At 45.5% G+C, this 18243-nt stretch overlaps 1 protein-coding gene across 5 annotated transcripts in view; it reads right to left on the reverse strand.

The window, feature by feature from the left end:
- The window catches only part of zic6 (zic family member 6), a 70462-nt gene extending 55071 nt beyond the window's left edge, over positions 1 to 15391 (reverse strand). The window contains exon 1 of one of the 5 annotated variants that reach the window (XR_008951944.1): positions 3936 to 4563. The gene's annotated coding sequence lies outside the window, so the exon portion shown is untranslated. The other 4 variants (XR_008951943.1, XM_057042479.1, XM_057042478.1 and 1 more) reach the window with 4 other exon arrangements.
- Positions 15392 to 18243: the final 2852 nt, after the last annotated feature.

An 18243-nucleotide genomic window follows, 5' to 3' on the forward strand; every position in this document is an offset into this window, starting at 1 on the left:
CTGGCAGGGGGTCACCAGGCGCCTGGGTAAACAAGCAATGACTCACTATGCACGTTCACTTGTCGCTGAAGAGCGTGCAGTAGGGCTGCAGACCGGGTAAATCATGCCACCGACCCTGGCATGACAGCCTGTCACCCCTCACTCTGGACGGTGTGTGTCAGAGCCCCGAGGTGCTTCTCTTAACTGTAACTAAACCGTCAGGCAGACAGGCCGCTTAACACGTGCTTTGGAAAGCAAGCAAGAAACAGTTAGCAGCATTTAAAAAGAATAAACTACGTCCGGGTTAAACACATCACAAGCCCTTCGTAATGGCTCTTCGAACCAGCAGACGTCTGCTTCAAGTTACACTGTTGATGAATTGTTTTTATCACAGGGTGTTTTTGTGCACGTCAGGTGTGGTGTAGTTAGCTTCATATTGTTATAATTATCACTTATATTATCATGTACCAACAATTGTCCTTAGCACCAAATTATAAATATGCTAATGCTTTGTTACTGGTAGTTAGTTTAGATTGGGGGAGGGCTTGAGAGTGTTGTTATTTCCTGGTCTCGTCCCACATGTGGTTCCCCCCAGCTACCACACTAAAGGCTTGCAGAGGTTATAAAAGCTGAGTGGGTGATTAAGAAGCAGGAATAATGGCCCCCACAAAACTAGGAATGTGTTTAACTGTTACAGCAGCTCCAGATTTGCAGTGAATCAGACTGCCATCATTAAAATTGCAATTCCCCTCCCGCCGCCAGTCTTGCACAGGGAACAGAAGAGAAGTTTAACCATGACTTTCAAAGGATCTTGAGAAAACATGAGCAGCCGCGGCAGAATGCACCCTAGGTTTATGATTTGTGTTTGAGCGTAACCCCAGAGGATTTATTTTAGGTATGTCTAGAGCCTTGCTGACCTACAAACCAGTTCTGCATTGTTGCATTCGGTCGATCTTTCTAAATCCCGGATTTGAGACGTAAAATATACAAACACCTCCACCTCTGCTCCACCATTCTCAAACACAGGAACACCAGAGCAGTGAGAGGTAGAAAGAGTTGGCTTTTGCCTCTCTGCTAAGCATGCCCAAACCCATACCTCATCACTTTCCTCATTACTGCAGCTTCATGGCTTTTTAAGGCTCTGTGCTTTATCTGGGATTTCACATTTCCCAGCCTGCCACTTGACATGGCTCACCCAGCTGCCAGCAATCATAAAGCAGAGGGCAGCAGCATGGCTGGCTGGGTCTTCAGGCTGCACCTTGATTTGAGGATTGCACATTATAGCCGCTGGCTCTTGAAAGATTAGGTAATCATTGGGCACGTAGGCCATCCTATACCTAAAAACACACCCGGCGCATCACACCGTACTGACGGACATAATGGGTGGGAGGAAAGAAGTGTACGCGTGAGTTGACATGGTCACGGGTTAATTGAGGATGTGAATCTACGCTTCAGAAACCAGAAAATGCGTGACCCTTGCGGAAAAAGAAGCATCCACGTGGCCCCGTAAAGCTTTTACACCGTACAGAACACTCTCGATTTGTTTTTCTTGCATATCTGCATGCATGCACACTTTGTACATGTGTGAGTCTAAATGAGAGGTAAGCAAAAAAAAGTTGCCTTTAAACTTGCCAATAAATATCCTGCCAGTAATGTTAAACACCTGCCCATAAATCCCTGAGGAATGCTAAATGAAACCAAGTTGCAGAGCCTGTCTCCTGTCTGGGGTCTCACGTCAAGACAGGAGGATTTGTAATGGCTGTATCCTGGATTACTGAGTTCAAGCAGAAAAGCCAGGAGGCTGCAAAGAAACCAAACATGACAGGGTGGACGGCACCGCGTTTCCTCCGCTGCTGTACATTTATGTGCGGAATAAAATCGGAATCAACTACAATGTCTGCCATCAAAACGTGCTACGACATGACATGACAAGCTTGTTTTTTTATCACCATCATTACAGCCGAGTGATCAAAGCCCCTCACAGACCGTCGTGTAATAACGGCGGACACATGGATCTAAACAGTGTCTACAAAGTGTCCCTAATGTTCTTTGTGCAAACGTGAGCAAGACGAAGCAAGACAGATGATTATAGCGACTCAAAACACGGGCCACTGATCTGCTCACCCCTACTTTGTGCGCGTCCCCCTAAACCACCCTAAATCACCCCAAACGCGTAATAGAAGACAGCCGTGCACACACACTGTATGCACATATATTCACGCATGAATAATGTCAGGGCAAAAAGAGTCTTTTGGTCTATGATGTGGAGCTTCCAGGGGTGAAATTGTACATTTGACCCCAGAAGTCAGAGACGCGCTGCCGTTTGGCCTCGTCTCTGGTTTCGATTCCCTAAACTCCTGACGCCTTCCTCTCAGTGCACCTGTTGAGTGCCACTAGGCCCCCTGCCCGGACCCTTTCACCACAGAGAATATATGACCCTCGTTCCTTGTCCAGTGCAGCTAATTGCTACTGAAGCTATGACAAGACCGGGGCGTTTAGCCGCCCTGAGTCCCGGCCCAACAGCACCCCTCCCACCCCCAACTCCTCAGTGAGTGCAAGATAAGGCTGACCGAGCACAAGCATTTACTCCTGGAGTCGGAGGCTGCCCCATTCAGTGCAGAGATTAAGCACTGCTGTCTACACGCAACCATGAATAATGAAGCTATCACTTCAGACAGGCAGGCAACAGCACTGTGAGCCATACACACCCGTAATCCCATAGGCTGCCGCGCACGTGCAAAATGTTGACGGCGGCGACAGAAGCGTATAGACCTGGCTCATGCATTATTTCTCACTGCAGAAGATTCACTCGGAGCTAATTAAATCTTCAATGGTCACTGGTTCTTCCACAAGAGCTTCGATTTAGCTTTTCTAATAGGCCCGTCTCACAATGGGATGATGTGAAAGGCCAGGGGGGCCCTGGTTGCAAAGAAGTGTTAACATGGCTCCACTCGGCATTAATTTCACACAAGTGCCTGTAGAAACTACTCAAGTGACTGTAAGATACACACTCATAGACCAGGCAAACAGATCGGTCACCACAAAGCAAAAGCTGCAAATATATTGGATTAAACAAATAATCCCTGCACAGTAAAACAGGCACATCATTTCCAATGTTACTATAATGTATTAAAACAAGACTTTTGCGTGCAAAAGTGTCGCAATCTGAAGTGGAAAATACTGTCCATGCACTTCCCAATGCCATGGAAACCAGTTTATACATAATTTAAGTTCCAGGGCTGACATTTTGATAAAGAATAAATAGAATAATGGTTATGTAATATTATGTAACAGTCGCTGATCAAACATTTACATGACTGAGAATGGGTGAAATATGTAGAATGACAGGAAGTGCTGATTTGGCAAATATCTTGGCAAACACAACCGGACAGCAGAACCAGACTTTAGCGAGGACGAGAGCGAGCAGGCACCACGTGACTGCCGTCTGCGTCTGGACGCACGGCAGGTCCGTCGGCGCATCCCTGGTGAGCGCGGCGCGCACACGCTCTGGGCTGATAAAAATAGACGCCATTCATGTGTTGACAGGGCTTAAGGCGCCGCACGAAACCCGCCCGACATGTTACACGTCACCGCACCCACTTTCTTTTCTGTTGTTTTTTTTTTTTTTTGGTTTTTAATTAAGTGGCATCTTACACATTGTGTTGAATTTATCTTCCTTAAATGCGCAAGGGCGCACGGTTAGCCGAGCACGGTGTCCCCGCCTCCCACCTGTCGTTCAGTAAACACGGTGTTGCTTTCGGCTCTGTCGCAGCACAAACCTCAGCCCCGTCTCATCAGAGCGACAACGACGCAGTTCGTTCATTCTCACCACCGTCCTACAGCCTCTTCTAGGTGCTGCGTCACCGGCTACCGACAGGGGCAAAGTATGGCACCGAATCTGAACTTGCATGAATGGAAGTGACGGAATGAAAGCACTCAGTCAGCAGGAGACTCACTCAGCTTCCAACAACGTCTGTGCGTCTCGCCAGTGCGGCGCTCTCCCGCATCCGTCACTGAGCATCACTGGTGGGGGGAGAGCGCGCAACGCGTCCTCCTGTACAAACACCGGGTCCTGGACATCCCAGACATCCCGTCCTGCGACATATTTTTTAGTTTGGACTCGTTGATGTCACTTCCTGCCTGGGTAATAGCCTGTACAAAGGAACACATGTGGATTTGAAGGGGTGCTCGGGGAGCCGTGAAGAGGGAGTCAAGTTCAGAAGGTCATCCAGAGGCGAAATATCCAGACGCCGACATGAAGCCGACACGCTCTTTAAAATAAAAGCCATCAAGCGACCTGCTTCACTCGTCCCGTGACCTATACTTTACATAACCAGCCACGTCCACTTTATTCTACCCCCCCGACGCTCCAACGAGTTTCCGTTCCTGGTGCACAGTGCGCATTTACGGCCACGATTATGCAATCGTGAGGCGGCATCATCGCAGATTCTGCCTTCTGCGTGCGTGCTTACACATGATCAGCGCGTACGTGCCCGATATTCCAACCTGTTGACACCTGTTGATGTTTTAAAGAGAATTATTGTCTGGTTCTTTTTGATGTGATATCATTCGGTTTAAGGGTCCTATGACACATTCAAGACAACTTATAAGACGCATTATGAGAAATGTAAACTTTTTCTTCTGCTTCCCTGAGGGAGACTCCCCTCTGATGAACGGTCACCATGTCACCATGATGGCTGATGGTTTGAGAATTGACTCCAGTTTACCTTTGAACCTGGGCCCAGCAGCCCACCTCTGATGTACAGAGGATCTCCTCTTACCCGTACCCCCCTCACCGGTCTCTGTGATAGGCGACCAGAGCATGTCAGCCCCACACAATATTTCAATTTCCTGTTGGCGGAAAGAGGAATTTTAAGGCTTGAGTGAAGTTCAGAGGCACAGTGTGGTTCCTCCATGTCACAACTAGAAGATTCAAAGGTTGTAGTGAGGATAATGAAGAAAGCAGATCTTCTCTACGTCAATAAAATACGCCTGGCCTGATGGTAGCGGAGGACAATGAGGAGCCTTATTTTATTCAAACCAGCATAAAAACAGTTTTCTTGCTTTATACAGCCAAAAATCAGAGTAAAAGCACCTTAAATTCAAATTATTCACAAAATAGCTGTCTAGCGACATCAATAATAAGATAATAAGAGAAATTATAATATATTTATCCACAAAAATCACAAATACTACTCTTTTTGTGTGGCCAAGAATACATATAAATATTGTCTTAGACACAATGATAATTTTATGCTTTTGTTATGAGGATGAGTTATATTTATGTTTCTCGGTGATTCAAACAGGATTAAGTGCATTTTACCAGCGTGTGTTAACAGGCAGACGTGCAGTCTGAGGAGGTGCACGAATGTATGTTTTTTTGATAGGACGATGCTCTCATATAGCTCTTCTGCAGAGGTCTGTGATTGGCGGGATTAGTCAGAGGGTTGTGACCAGCAGGAGAAGCTGTGAGGCAGGCAGTGCAACCTAGTGGTAGAAGAAGGGTGTGTGTGCGTGCGTGTGTGTGTGTGTGTGTGTGTGTGTGCGTGTGTGCGTGTGTGTGTGTGCGTGTGTGTGAGTGTGTGTGTGTGTGTGTGTGTGTGTGTGTGTGTGTGTGTGAGTGTGTGTGTGTGTGTGTGTGTGTGCTGCAGAATGAAGAGCACAGCTGTGAAGCAAACAAATACACATTTTCTCTATCGCTCATGGCAAAAGAAAATCAGTGTTGATAATTCAGTTTATTACATTTATCTCCCTGAAACACGCGCTCTTAACCTCTAACCCACGTGTTTGATCCTTTGACTTTAATACCACATACGCTATTCCAAGTTTAAAAATAATAGATAAATCCTTACAGCCCACCCACATCATGACTTCACGCTCTCCAAACAGGTTTGTGTGTTTATAAGTACCCTCCTAATCCTGCCTTTTCACAACCTCGTGTTACTCCTCAACCAAATGGCAACAGAGGTCGGCGACCAGTGACTATGTCAAAATGTGTCTTTCCTTCCTAATTTGGAATTTCGGTGATGCGCCAGCGGCCTGAGCACTCCTGTCCACGTCTTTGCCAGAGTGAGACTTATGTTTGGTTTAAGGAGATTGATCACAATTTGTTTCTGTAAAACTGATCCCCCCGCCCACCCAAACAGATTACCACACCCTTCCAGATGTGATTTTCCGCAGAGATTGAGCAAACAGCAGGAGGAGTTTTAATTGAAGGGGGCTGGGTATCGTGGAGTGGGCAGAGCTGGCCACCAATTTTTGGAGAAAAAGAAATACAGATAGACAAATAAAGTCCCTAAACCGGGGTTTAGTAGGGCCCCAGCTCTACCAGAGCGGCCCATTTTTCCTTCAAGGGGATTAATAATGAATTACGGCACTCCCACCCCCCATCTAAAAAGATATTCATGCATGCTAATGCATCCATTATTTATAGTGTGCACAGAGGCTGGCTAGCTGTGGCCCCTCGCAAGTAGGAGGGATGTAGGGATGAACGAAGGAGGTGGGGGGGTGTCTCTTCCCCCCGAATGAAGCTTCGGGGCTCTGGAAGCAACATCCGCCCATTGTGACCAGGCTGGAGCTGGATCTGGGTGGGGATGGGACAGGGACTGGATGTGGACAAGCAGGAAGGGGTGGGGGGGATGAGAGTGTGTGTGTGGGGAGGGGGGGGTCTTTGCTGCCAGACAGGCAGCTCGTGCAGTGACAGAGGGCCGCCAAGTGTTGTTGGGGGAGGGGTGGATTAAAGAAATAAATACATGATAAGAAATAATCATGCCAGGGAGGGAGGGTGTGATGGAGACAAAGAGGCTAAGAGGGACAAGGCAGGGAGGTTAGTTAAGTCAGACAGGATTTACTGTCTGCACGAACAGATTTTTGGCCAAAAATTACTACGAAATGCCCAAAAACTTTGTGTGTGTATATATATATATATACAGTATACAGTATATGTGTGTGTGTGTGTGTACTGTGTGTATATATATACACTGTATATATATATACACACACACTGTATATATATATATACACTATATATATACGTATATGTGTGTGTGTATATACATATATACATATATATATATAGTGTGTATATATATATATATATACATACATACACACACAGACAGACACACACACACACACACACACACATACATACATACACTGTATATATATATATATATATATATATATATATATATATATATATATACATACATACATACATACATACATACATACATACATACATACATACATACATACATACATACATACATACATACATACATACATACATATAGGGAAACAAACACACATCATTTTTCCAAATCAATTTTAGAATTGCTGATTTCTCCTTATATGGAGAAAACCCAAGGATCCAATCGAGCCTTTTTAGGATAATTTTCAAGTGCAATTAGACAGCAGCTGCTGCTCATATTGAAGAAAAAGGCTTGAGAGGAGCCTCTGTGCCTTTCACGTGCACTGAAGAAGTGCAGGAAGAAACAGCAGACTGAAGAGATAAGATAAAGCAAGAATCACAAGCCAGATGAGCCCATATTAGCATAGATACAGTCACCAGGATTGCAGGGATACGGGTTTTCCGAGGTGACAGCGAGGCCGCGACACCTCAACTCATCTCCATAGATATCGCCGGGGCCACGCCGTTAAATCACACGGCAGTCTTATCTACAATATGTCTGTAGAGCCTGTCATTCTGCCAACAAGCTGACACTTTAAGTTTCAGTAATCCTTGTAAGTGATACAGTTCTAATACTGCTTTATTCCCCCCCGCCCCCTTCAAAAAAACTGCCAAAATTCTCCTTTAAAATTCAAGATCGTCAGAGTGATTGTTTCTAAAAAGTTGCTCTCCCAACAGATAAGGCGATGATTCAAGCAGCATAATTCAGAGATAATCCCTGGAGGGCAACTTAGAGTTCAGCATCGATGGCCTTGTTCCTTACCCGCATGAATTCACATCTGGTGGAGATGTGGTCCGATTTGGGGTAAGAGGTTATCAGTGGCTTTGCAAAAACCTGTTTCAGAGGGATTGCCCTCCCCATTTAAAGTGCTGGGTTGGCATTATACCCCAACATGCTGGTAAAGCAAATCCCCTGGTATGATGGAGTCATGAATTGTTGCAGTATAAAAGGATCACACATAGTTACATGAACTGTATGATTCAGGCATAATGCAGGTAACAACCAGTCATCCATTAATGGCTGACATGCAATTTGGCTCTCGCTACACCCCAGACCTCCCAGAAGTGACAAACTGCAGCACTTTGTGCAAACATTGCAACCATTGTTGCCTCGACGAGCGCAAGGTGAGGCCGCGTTTAATATCGAAACCTCAAGCGCACACAGGAAATCCATAAACATTGGAGTAATGTCAAAACAGCATTTTGAGGTCCGACTGGTTAAATTTTCCACTGTTCAAAGTAAAAAATAAAAAAATTGCCCCTGCAACATTTCCTGCACCCCAGTGTTTTTTATGACAAATACAACAGCGGCCTAATTACACATGCCACCACACAAAGCCTTAACTACCTTCTTGTTACCGCAGATACTACCTGCCTTAAAAGTGCTGGGGTCGCCTTTATAAATTGTTTCACCCAGTGCCTGTCTGTTGTGGGTGAACTGGCACCATTTGGGGAACTATAAAATGTGTAAACAGGAACAAGACAGAAGCTGAGGAAAGTAACTTAAATTTCCGTGAAGTGAACTAACAGTTCGGTATGATATTGGTGTTTTATAATAGTGAATGTTAAAGATACACACTGTAAAGGTAATTGAATGTTTGCGATGGTACATTCATGCTGATTTTCAGAGACAATGGTGGCATATATATACGTAATGTTATTTTGACAAGGAGACTGCAAAGGAAATCGTTGTGAGGTGTGCAATTAAGATTTCAAAAGCAGCTTGATAATACGAGGGTTGCTGCATCCAAACAGATTATAGATAAAAGGAGGGAACACGGGCAGATTCAAAACTGTCATAATGAAATATAACCAACGATATAACGGCATTCCGAGGATGAAACAGAACCGGAGCCTGATTATTCCAAACGTTTCAGGAATAGCAAAAGGAAGGAGGATGGATTCTGTTGTCCCCGAACCTCCCCAGCGTGTCCAAGAAGAACGTTTTGGGGCGAACTTTCAACCTCTCCCTGTAGATACTCTGGTTACGTTTCAAAGGTTTCCTGGTTTTGCATTACTAGCCAAACACGCTGCAGCTATACACAAAGTGACCACTCAGTGGAGGCGGAGGGGGATCGGACGCCCCGTGCCGTGGCCAAACATTCCAGTTACGAGCAGCTTGAACAGAAGAGATACCATTGATGTTATTGCTTGCTTAAACAAGTCCATGTTCACTTGAGGCAAGTGTGATATTACAGTCAGTTAAAGCCTGGTGGTCTCTGTAGAGGATTTCAAAGTTTGCAGCTGTCACAGCGCAGAAGACTTATTTGTTCTTTAATCTAATCTGAGTTATCCATATGGGCTTGATTGCGTGTGTCAATCTCTTGAGTGATAGAATAAAAACCCGTGGCGCACCCCCACTAAAGGCAATAGCATCAAGCACCATTCTCTCACAGATGCATGGCCCTATGTTAGGCAAATGGGCAGAGAAATGGTGGCCCGCTGAATCAATTATTACTCCTCCCATGTCCTTTGTCTTAACTTCTGCCTTATGTCCTTACAGACGCGTTAAGAGAAAGAAGTTCTCTGCCTTGGAATGAGCTAACTCAATTATCATAGCAACTGGCAGTGCTCTTTAACACGTCAATGGGACTTGTCCTGCATGCATAATTTTTGCTGTGTTATTGTGGTGGCCTCTGTGTTTCTCACTGACAAAAACCCAAACCACAGGCACAGGGGGGCTATTGTCATGAGCGCATCCATCTGGATCAAGGCCATTAGAGGATATTTGCACTTCCTCTGTGGCTTCTGGCTCTTTTTGACATGCAGCAAGCACAGAAAGCAACACCCACAAAAACAGGGGCCAATTGAGGTGCAGATTGACCAGAAGGACAGTGAAGAAGGGCAGTCAGCAGGGCAGCACTGCTGTCAAATGCTCCTGTCAGACCCAGTGATGGACACCCATGAAGGGACTGGTGGTTGGACCATATAGGCAGGCCCCTCACTCTCTTTCTTTTGTCCCCAGGGATGTCGGAGGGAGTATCGCAATGTCATAGGGTCTTGACTACAGCACACTTCTGATGTCACACGTTTGAAGATATACAACTACCCTGCCATGGATGCCCACACAAAAAATGAGATATTCAAGTGGTGTGCAGAGAATAGACAAAAGCAGGTAATTTCCTCTTTCGTATCCCATCTTAATCCATGAATAAAACATCAGTGTATGGAACCTACCGTATATGTTGCCAACACCGATTACATGAAAGTAGCCACAAATTATGGGAACAAAATATATAAATGACGCCTTTGAAGCAGCGCAAACATGCTGGTGAGACACTCAGATAGGCCTGATGTGGTTAACGCCGCATTTACAGTGACCCCGGACGGCCCTTTCCTACATGTGCATTCAGCGTATGCATTGGTGCTTGTGGGCACAGGTGAAGTGACAATTATCAGCACCAGCACAAATCTCTGCACACCCGCAGGGAGACATTCTGCGCACGTGCACAAAGGAGGACCAACTCAAGTCGCGAGGCGTGCAGCAAAAGCCTCAGCTCTCGACGCATACCCCCCATACGCAGCTAATATTTGCGTTGCAGCCGCTGCGAAGCTGCGTTGGAATGCGCGTGGTAGATTTGGATCTTGATTTGATTAAGAGCCAGAGTCGAAGGTCCAACCGCTGGAGCCAATATCAATAGGGGCGGGTGGTTGAGGGAACTGTTGCGACGGAGGTGAGGTGGAGGGGCAAAGCGTGATGGCGGGGCGGGGGGGTGGTGGGGGACTTGGTTACCTGTGGCCCTGGCTCCAACTGGGAGTAATTTGGAACAGACTGCTCCAAATGTGTTCATTAGGTTGTGATTGGACCGAGCGCAGGTGGGGAGGGCCTGCCCTGCCTGATGCTGAATAGTCCTGATTGTGCCCAGCATAGAACACCATCTGTTTCAATGAGATGGGGAGAGAGCGAGAGAGGCAAGGAGAGGAGAGGAGGAGGGAGCTACCGGCAAAAAGTCAGGTTTTATGATGTCTGGACAAATTTGTATACTAACAAGATGATAAAAATGTAAAGGCAGGAAAAAGTAAAGCCCGGCGGTAATTGCCGCTGTCTCGGTTGTCTGAAATTCTCATCTCGGGTTTCCTTCAGTGCTCTAAAGACCATAAAGTACATTCATGAGAATTATTAATAGTTGTTTTTTTTTTTTAATCACAAGCGGGCCAAGTGTGACATTGTTTTCGACACGAGGTGAAAATGGCATCCATTTTCAGTGTCCTCAGACAGGGGATTGACGTTGGGGCAAGAGGGTTTATTTATGGGCTGCCCGATTCAAAGCCGGGGTGTTTCTGGTTAATCCTGTACTCGTACCAAAAGCAGACATACAAATGTTAATCAAGCCTTTTAGATTCACTCCTGCCTTTCCGAGGTGCTATTACCTAAAAAATTACATTTCGGTCTCACGCGGGTAAAAACACCAAAGACGAAAATATCTTTTGACTTGGTCAGGTTCTCTTTATGTTTTTCTTTCTTTCTCTCTCTCGCTGTGCTCGGCCCTGGGAAGAAAAAGTGAAGAGCAGAAGAGAAGAAGGCTACTGTTCGCCGCTCGACTTTTGAAGCGTCTTTATCGGGCTTGGCAGCGTGGTCCTGCGTGTCCAAGCCTCATCGCGCTTTTCTTCCTTTGTGCTGTCCAAGGTGTGTCCAATGCACTGGGGCTTTGTGTGGCGAGGGAGACGACACATCGCATTCTGTCTTCTGTCCAGAGTTGGGGGATGGGGGATTGAGGATTGGGGGTACAACAGAAGTAATGGCAGTAGGAGGGGGGGGACCAAAAGCAAACTTTGAGTGGGCCACGGCTCTTCAAAGCTGCTATACACAAAGGCTTATTAAGCGTAACTTCATGTAGAGTTGTGCCAGATGTAATTGCGGGGTTCCTGAAGATAGGGGATGAGGCGCCAAGCTCCACTCCACCCCTGACGCCACGAGAGGCCTGCGCTGCTTTGACTGCATCGGGTGGGCAGAAAAGTGAGCTTCACAGTGGTAAACATGCAAATAAAGGAGTGATCATAAATATTCTACAGGCTTGTGGTATCAGAAAGGATAATTTCACGCGTCGAGATTGAGGATTGGTTGCCCTCATTAGAAAAAAGAAATCGCAGGAGATGACAAGCGATGCCCCCCCTCTTCCTTTTACAGCTTCATGGTAAAGACTCTTTCAAGTCTGAACACTTCTTTCCATAGAAAATTATATTTATTTATTGTCTGCCAGCCCCGAGGTTGTCGGTAGAGTTAGACTATACTTTTGTGATCAACCTGACTGGTCCCCTTCTGTTTCCTGCGGCCTCCTGCTGAGACGGCACAGGTGCTGAGCGTGCATTGTTCCAGGGGCACTAACGACACAGTCAGGTAAATTTGCACAGCCGCTTCCCCGTTCAGCGCACGCTCCCGTCTCAGTGACAGCGAATGGTGGTGGAGGAAAGGGCGGTGCCATCACTTTAGGCCCGCAGATGGGGTTCCCATAGGAGGGACACGCCCCGAATGTTTCCAGACAGCGTCGAGGGCAAATGCGGCGGCAGATCCAGCTTTGCATCGCAAAGATTCCGCAGCCACTTTAGATAATCGGAGAACAGAAGGTTCCTGACGTCTCTTCGTGCGTCAGGTCCAAAGGCCTCCCGCTAGCGGAGGAGAAACCGCAGCGCCCGTATCTCCAAGGTCAAGGCTTAGATCTCTCACAAAGATTTTCCTCAGTGGGCTTGTTTTCTGTATAACAGAAAATTCGACCATTGAGCTTCATCAAGGTGACATAGTGAGAGTACAATAATGGCATATAAATGCACCTCCGTGGCTCTCATCTTCAGAACGTGATTTCATCAGGCACCCGTGTTTGTTTTACAGACTTATTCCTTGCTACTGCGGTTGACTTAAGTTTACTTTTTGTCTTTGCTGCGGCAAATGGGTCTATATTTGTTCTATAGTGGCAGAATTACCATGGCTGCTCATGGAGGAGTGAAATCTTTGCCATGATTAGAGGGGAAATGAAGGATCTTGTGTATATCCAAGTGATATTAAATGGTAGAGGCATTAAAGCCCGGTCCAGCTCTCCTTTGCATATCAATAAGAAGCTCCTGTGAAATGGAATAATTCAACCACGCGTATATGTGGCGACATGAGCGATTTTGAACGAAGGAATCACAAATCTGCAGAGGAAATAAGCAAAAAGGAAAGAAAATGCGTTTGGATGATGTAAAATCTTGTTTCGGAATGGCTGGAGCTGATAAGAAATATTGAGGATATCATATAGTGATAAATATCTGACACGTTTGGCTCGTCAATGACTTCACCGTAGGCCGTGTCCACATATAATCCGGATTGGTTGTAAAATGGCCCGTACCACTCCACCTATATGCAGTATTTGCAGGTCACAGAACAAAGCGCCGGGGCCAGTGAACGGGTGTCAGGGGTCAGAACATCCCAAGGGCACCCTCGGTCTCATCCAAAAACCTCTAACATATTTCAAAGCCCTCCTGCTGCCAGGAAACCTCATCAGTGTGCCCCCTCCGTGGCCCCGCGCCGCTAACTGCTACCCACTGCCCTCTGCAGCGGGTGAAGAGGGAACCTGAGTGCATCACCTGGAGATCCTAGCATGAGACAAACAGACTCAACTTGTCCGAACCCAGGCCCCGACTTGGTAGGGGGGCAGAAATAATGCAGAGGGAGCAGAAATACATACAGGGAGCGGACTTCATTTTCCATATAGTTCACAAAGCTCCTTATTTGACTCAAACATTAGCTGGAAAGGTTTTCACCCCATGAGAGATAATTACTCAGAACCCACCCAACGGTTTCGTAGTCCCATATGGACAAGGGCAGTTGAGCACTGTGAAGTTTTGATAGAAGTTTTGATCATGGACTTTTTAAAAAAAAATTGCAATGTCTACACCAATGTGCACATTTAATTCTTTATACCCTTGAAAGCCAGCCTATACTGTACTCATACTTCTCAAACAGAACCTTCCAATTTACAAATAACAGAATAATTAAATTTGTTACTAACAGCCATCCTCTTTTCTGAGAAAAGGAACAAAGGCTGATTATAACGGGAAAAAAAGGAATTTTACTTGTAATCCTGAATTAATTTGTTAATTCTGTGTGAGCGTGGCCATGATAGAGTGATGGTATTAAAACCTCCCATCCCTCTGTTTACCCAGGCCCCCCATCAACAAAACCTGTCCTCTTCAAGGCAACAACGCCGTCCTCGCCTTGCCTCACATCGCGCATCTCTCAGCTATGGGAAGCTGAGAGAAATTAAGGTATTCTATCTCCTACCAGATTATACTTTATCCAAGATGAAGGCTTGGGGAGAGAAAAAAAGCCCTGTGCAGTTCAGTCAAACTAGCTAAACGGGTGAGAATTAAGATGTTGTAGTGTGGGATGAGGCAGTTATGCATACATAACATGTTGAAGCTGGGACCCCCTACTGGGAAGAGGCACGACAAAGCCTCTCAAACACCAATACCTCTGGGACAGCTAATGATTAATTAGCTTGTGTCATTAAGTGAGGCAAATGTCACCCGAGCTTCCTGGGGAAGCTGTCACACCATGTGTAGACGACTCACAAGTTTCCCCCTCAGGTGTTGGCGTTGGGTGGGGTGGCGGGGGTAATGCACTGTTACTAGGCAAATCCTGACATCTAGTGGCCAAACTAAAGCCTGCAGCTGCCGAAATATAAAAATAAAAATAAAAACGAACTAATAGTCATGGCCCGATTTTCTTGGGCACAATATAAAGAAACAAAAAAAAAGATAAACAATTCTACAAATAACTATGCGTATTTAACTGTGGAGTTGATCCCTGGCCTCTATATATAGGAAGGTCACCTTTGAACTTTAAATGTCCTTGACCTCAATGACTGTGGCACTGAGGTCAAGATTGATAGGACCTCTCCCTAAAACCCAAGCGTCTGAGGCGGCGTGAGTTGCCAGATAAGACAGGAATACTTTAATACGGAGAATTACAATATGAAAAACCTACATAAAACACAAAAGCAGAATTAAAAGATTCTTACCAAATGTCCTGCTGCAGGCTGGAGTATTCTGACCTAGATCCAGATGGAAGACCCCTCTGAGAGAGTAGGGAGGACTGTAATTGCTTTTTCTTCATTATCCACCCCTTTTTTTAATGCACGTATGCTGACGTTCCTTCTCTCTCGCCATCTCAGAATCAGTGAGACTGAGACTAATGAGGGTCAGTGCTGAATCCTGGCCTGCTGGAAGCCCAGACCAAGGCAAAGTGAGTAGGCCCCTCGCTTCACCAGGGAGTGGCACCGGATCATGGGGAAGCTAAACCCGTTCTTGAACACACACACAGCTCTTGGTTCTGTTCAGTCACATCCCCAAGCACACACACACACACACACAGAGGCAAACACAAGCAGCCTCACCCTCACATAGACTTGTGCATACAAAAGCACACCTGTCAGGGCCTTTCCACTGTGTGAGCAAAAGCAAAGAAGTCTACCCCCCCCAGTTTCTCTGTATGTGGTATTCCATGTCTGTTATATTAAAGCAAATCCATTCAGTCCCCTACCTCTCATCTGAAATAATGGCATGAGCAATTTTCACATTTAGGCAGGCAAGGACACATGCAGTCTCTCGCTCTCCCTCGCCATCTCTTTCTCTCTGCTTAATGAATGGAATCAGATCCGAGCCCCCGTGGTTCCGCTCTAATCTGCCTTTGAAGATTTGTACAAATTACCAATATATATATAAAAAAAAAGGCCCAATCCTCTTCGTGCAGCTGCACGTGTTTGCAAAATATACCAGCACATAAAATATCTGCTCCGATTTTAACTACATGTTTAGCAGTTAATATGATTTCTGTTTTGTGCCCCTGCAGAAAGGGCCCGGGGCTCCGCCAGGAGCCTCCCAATTGTGCCGGCCTACTGATGTGTGACGTCCATTCGAGGGAGGAATCTCTCCAATAGAACGACTGAATTAAAGTGCACTTTGGTCCCGAGTGCTCTCACTTTGCCACTTTGCACCATAACATGTCTTGTCCTAAAATAATTAGACTGAGGCCTTGGGTGGTGGAGTGGACGGATCCTCAATGGTCAAAAGAAGGAATGGCCTCGCTCTGAATAGAAGCTTCGCATCTTAAAAAACACTTTATTTCTTTACACTTGGGGTTTGTTGTCTTTTGTGACTATTATCCCCATTCGCCGTTTGCTTTCATGCAGCTGTTCGCCTCTTAAAAAAGTCTTTGTGCCAGCACCATGAATACAGGGAATGTGGCAGGTAGCCCTTATTGCAAGTTAATCTCCTGAAAGAGCCTCATAGAAGTACTTTTAAATTTCCCAAAGCCACAGAGGGCTCATCATCAATCGAGCACTTCTCCCCTTTGTGCCGCTGATGAGTGTGGTGCCCAGCCGGTGACAATGGCTGCCAAGTGTGGCAAAGTAATCACCTTTTGGGGAAAACACTAGTAATTACTTCTAAACTGTTTGGGCTTCGGAGACAACTGCCATTGTGCAGCAAAATGAAAGGCTTCTTTTAGAGAGCAATGCCGTGATGGTCGCTCCCGATCTTTTTGTCATCTGTTTGTTTACAGAGCTTTTTCATTGCGGCTACACGCTGCAGCCATTGTTCACTATGGACTGTGTGTGTGTGTGTGTGTGTGTGTGTGTGTGTGTGTGTGTCTGTGTGTGTGTGTGTGTGTGTGTGTGTGTGTGTGTGTGCGTGTTCTTGTACTTTCTATATACTGAGTACCAAAATCTATATTCTAATAGCACAGTGAGGACACTTTTTGGGATGTGCTGACATGTTGGTTGGTCCTCACAAATTCAAACACCTGTTCGATGAGTGAGAAATGTTTTGAGGTTACCGGGTTTAGGTTATAGTTACTAGGTTAGATGGGTTAAGGTTAGATTTAAGGTTAGGGCCTGTGGAAGGTATTATGCTTGTAAAAGTCCTCCACAAGGGTGGACAAGGGTGTGTGTGTGTGTGTGTGTGTGTCTACTGTCTATATCTTTACAGACATGCCTACATTTCGGATCCATAAATGCATATTGGATATTGACGTATGATGATTTCTTGACTTGTCCACAGTCTCCATACTCCACATCCTTCTGCGGCGGCAGGGCAGCGCCGAGCACTTTCTACTTGCAAAGTTTGAAAATTAGCATTTCATTCATGGATTAAGATTAGGCTGTTCTCTTCTCAGAAGTTTATTCTGATGTGGGCTGACACTTTTACACCGCGTTAAGCTGCTGCCGTCATATCAGCCTTTTCTCATGGTCTGAGTAATGATATTCTGTGACATTTAAAGTTAAAAGTATCTGATTACAGTGCTGACTTTAATGTAAATTGTTGACCTTTTCTGTGAATGCCGTGGATGAGTTCTTCGCCACAAAATGATCTGATTTCCTGCTAATCAGGCATCTGTTCATCACATAAGAGGGGAAATCGCAGGTAGAATTCGAAGCCACTGAGACAGAATCTTCTGTTTTTAATTATTATTATTTCTGAAGTCACGTGAAAACAGGAAAATGGGTCTAATTTAGCTAATCATTCATTTTCCTTGCCGTGTCTTTAATAGCAAATATCAAACGACTTTCACTTCAAACGCTACAGCGTGTCCACGTTATGTCTTTGTGTGGGAAATACAGATATGATCAATTATTACAGGCAAAAAACATGACATTTCAAACATGATCAAGGAGGCAGGTTTTACTTCGCTGTTGAGACAATATCCAGAAACTTTAGAAAAGTCTCATCTCACCGGTACATTAGCTGTAAAAAGAGACTTAGACTGTCCTTCTGAAGGTGACAAATGGCCTGGTGCTAAATGGGAACTGTGGGAACTCTGGTTCTATCTTGGTTCTGTTGGACCTGAGTCCAGCCTGAAGTAATGTATGAACCAAGGTGCTTCATACATTAAAAACGGATCCTTCAGAATCAATATTGGGGCCTACTCCTCAGAAATCTGCCATCATGTCATCAGGAGTTCCTCACGGGTCGATTATAGGACCGCTACTTTTTTCTCTGTACATGCCCCCTCTGGGCCAGATTATTCAGAAACATACTATCAAATTTCATTTCTCTGCCGATGATAAATTTTCTCGGGCTCGATCAAAAGTCCC

Source organism: Takifugu flavidus, chromosome 9 (genome assembly GCF_003711565.1).
Source record: "Takifugu flavidus isolate HTHZ2018 chromosome 9, ASM371156v2, whole genome shotgun sequence".
In the NCBI taxonomy this organism is placed as follows: Eukaryota; Metazoa; Chordata; class Actinopteri; order Tetraodontiformes; family Tetraodontidae; genus Takifugu; species Takifugu flavidus.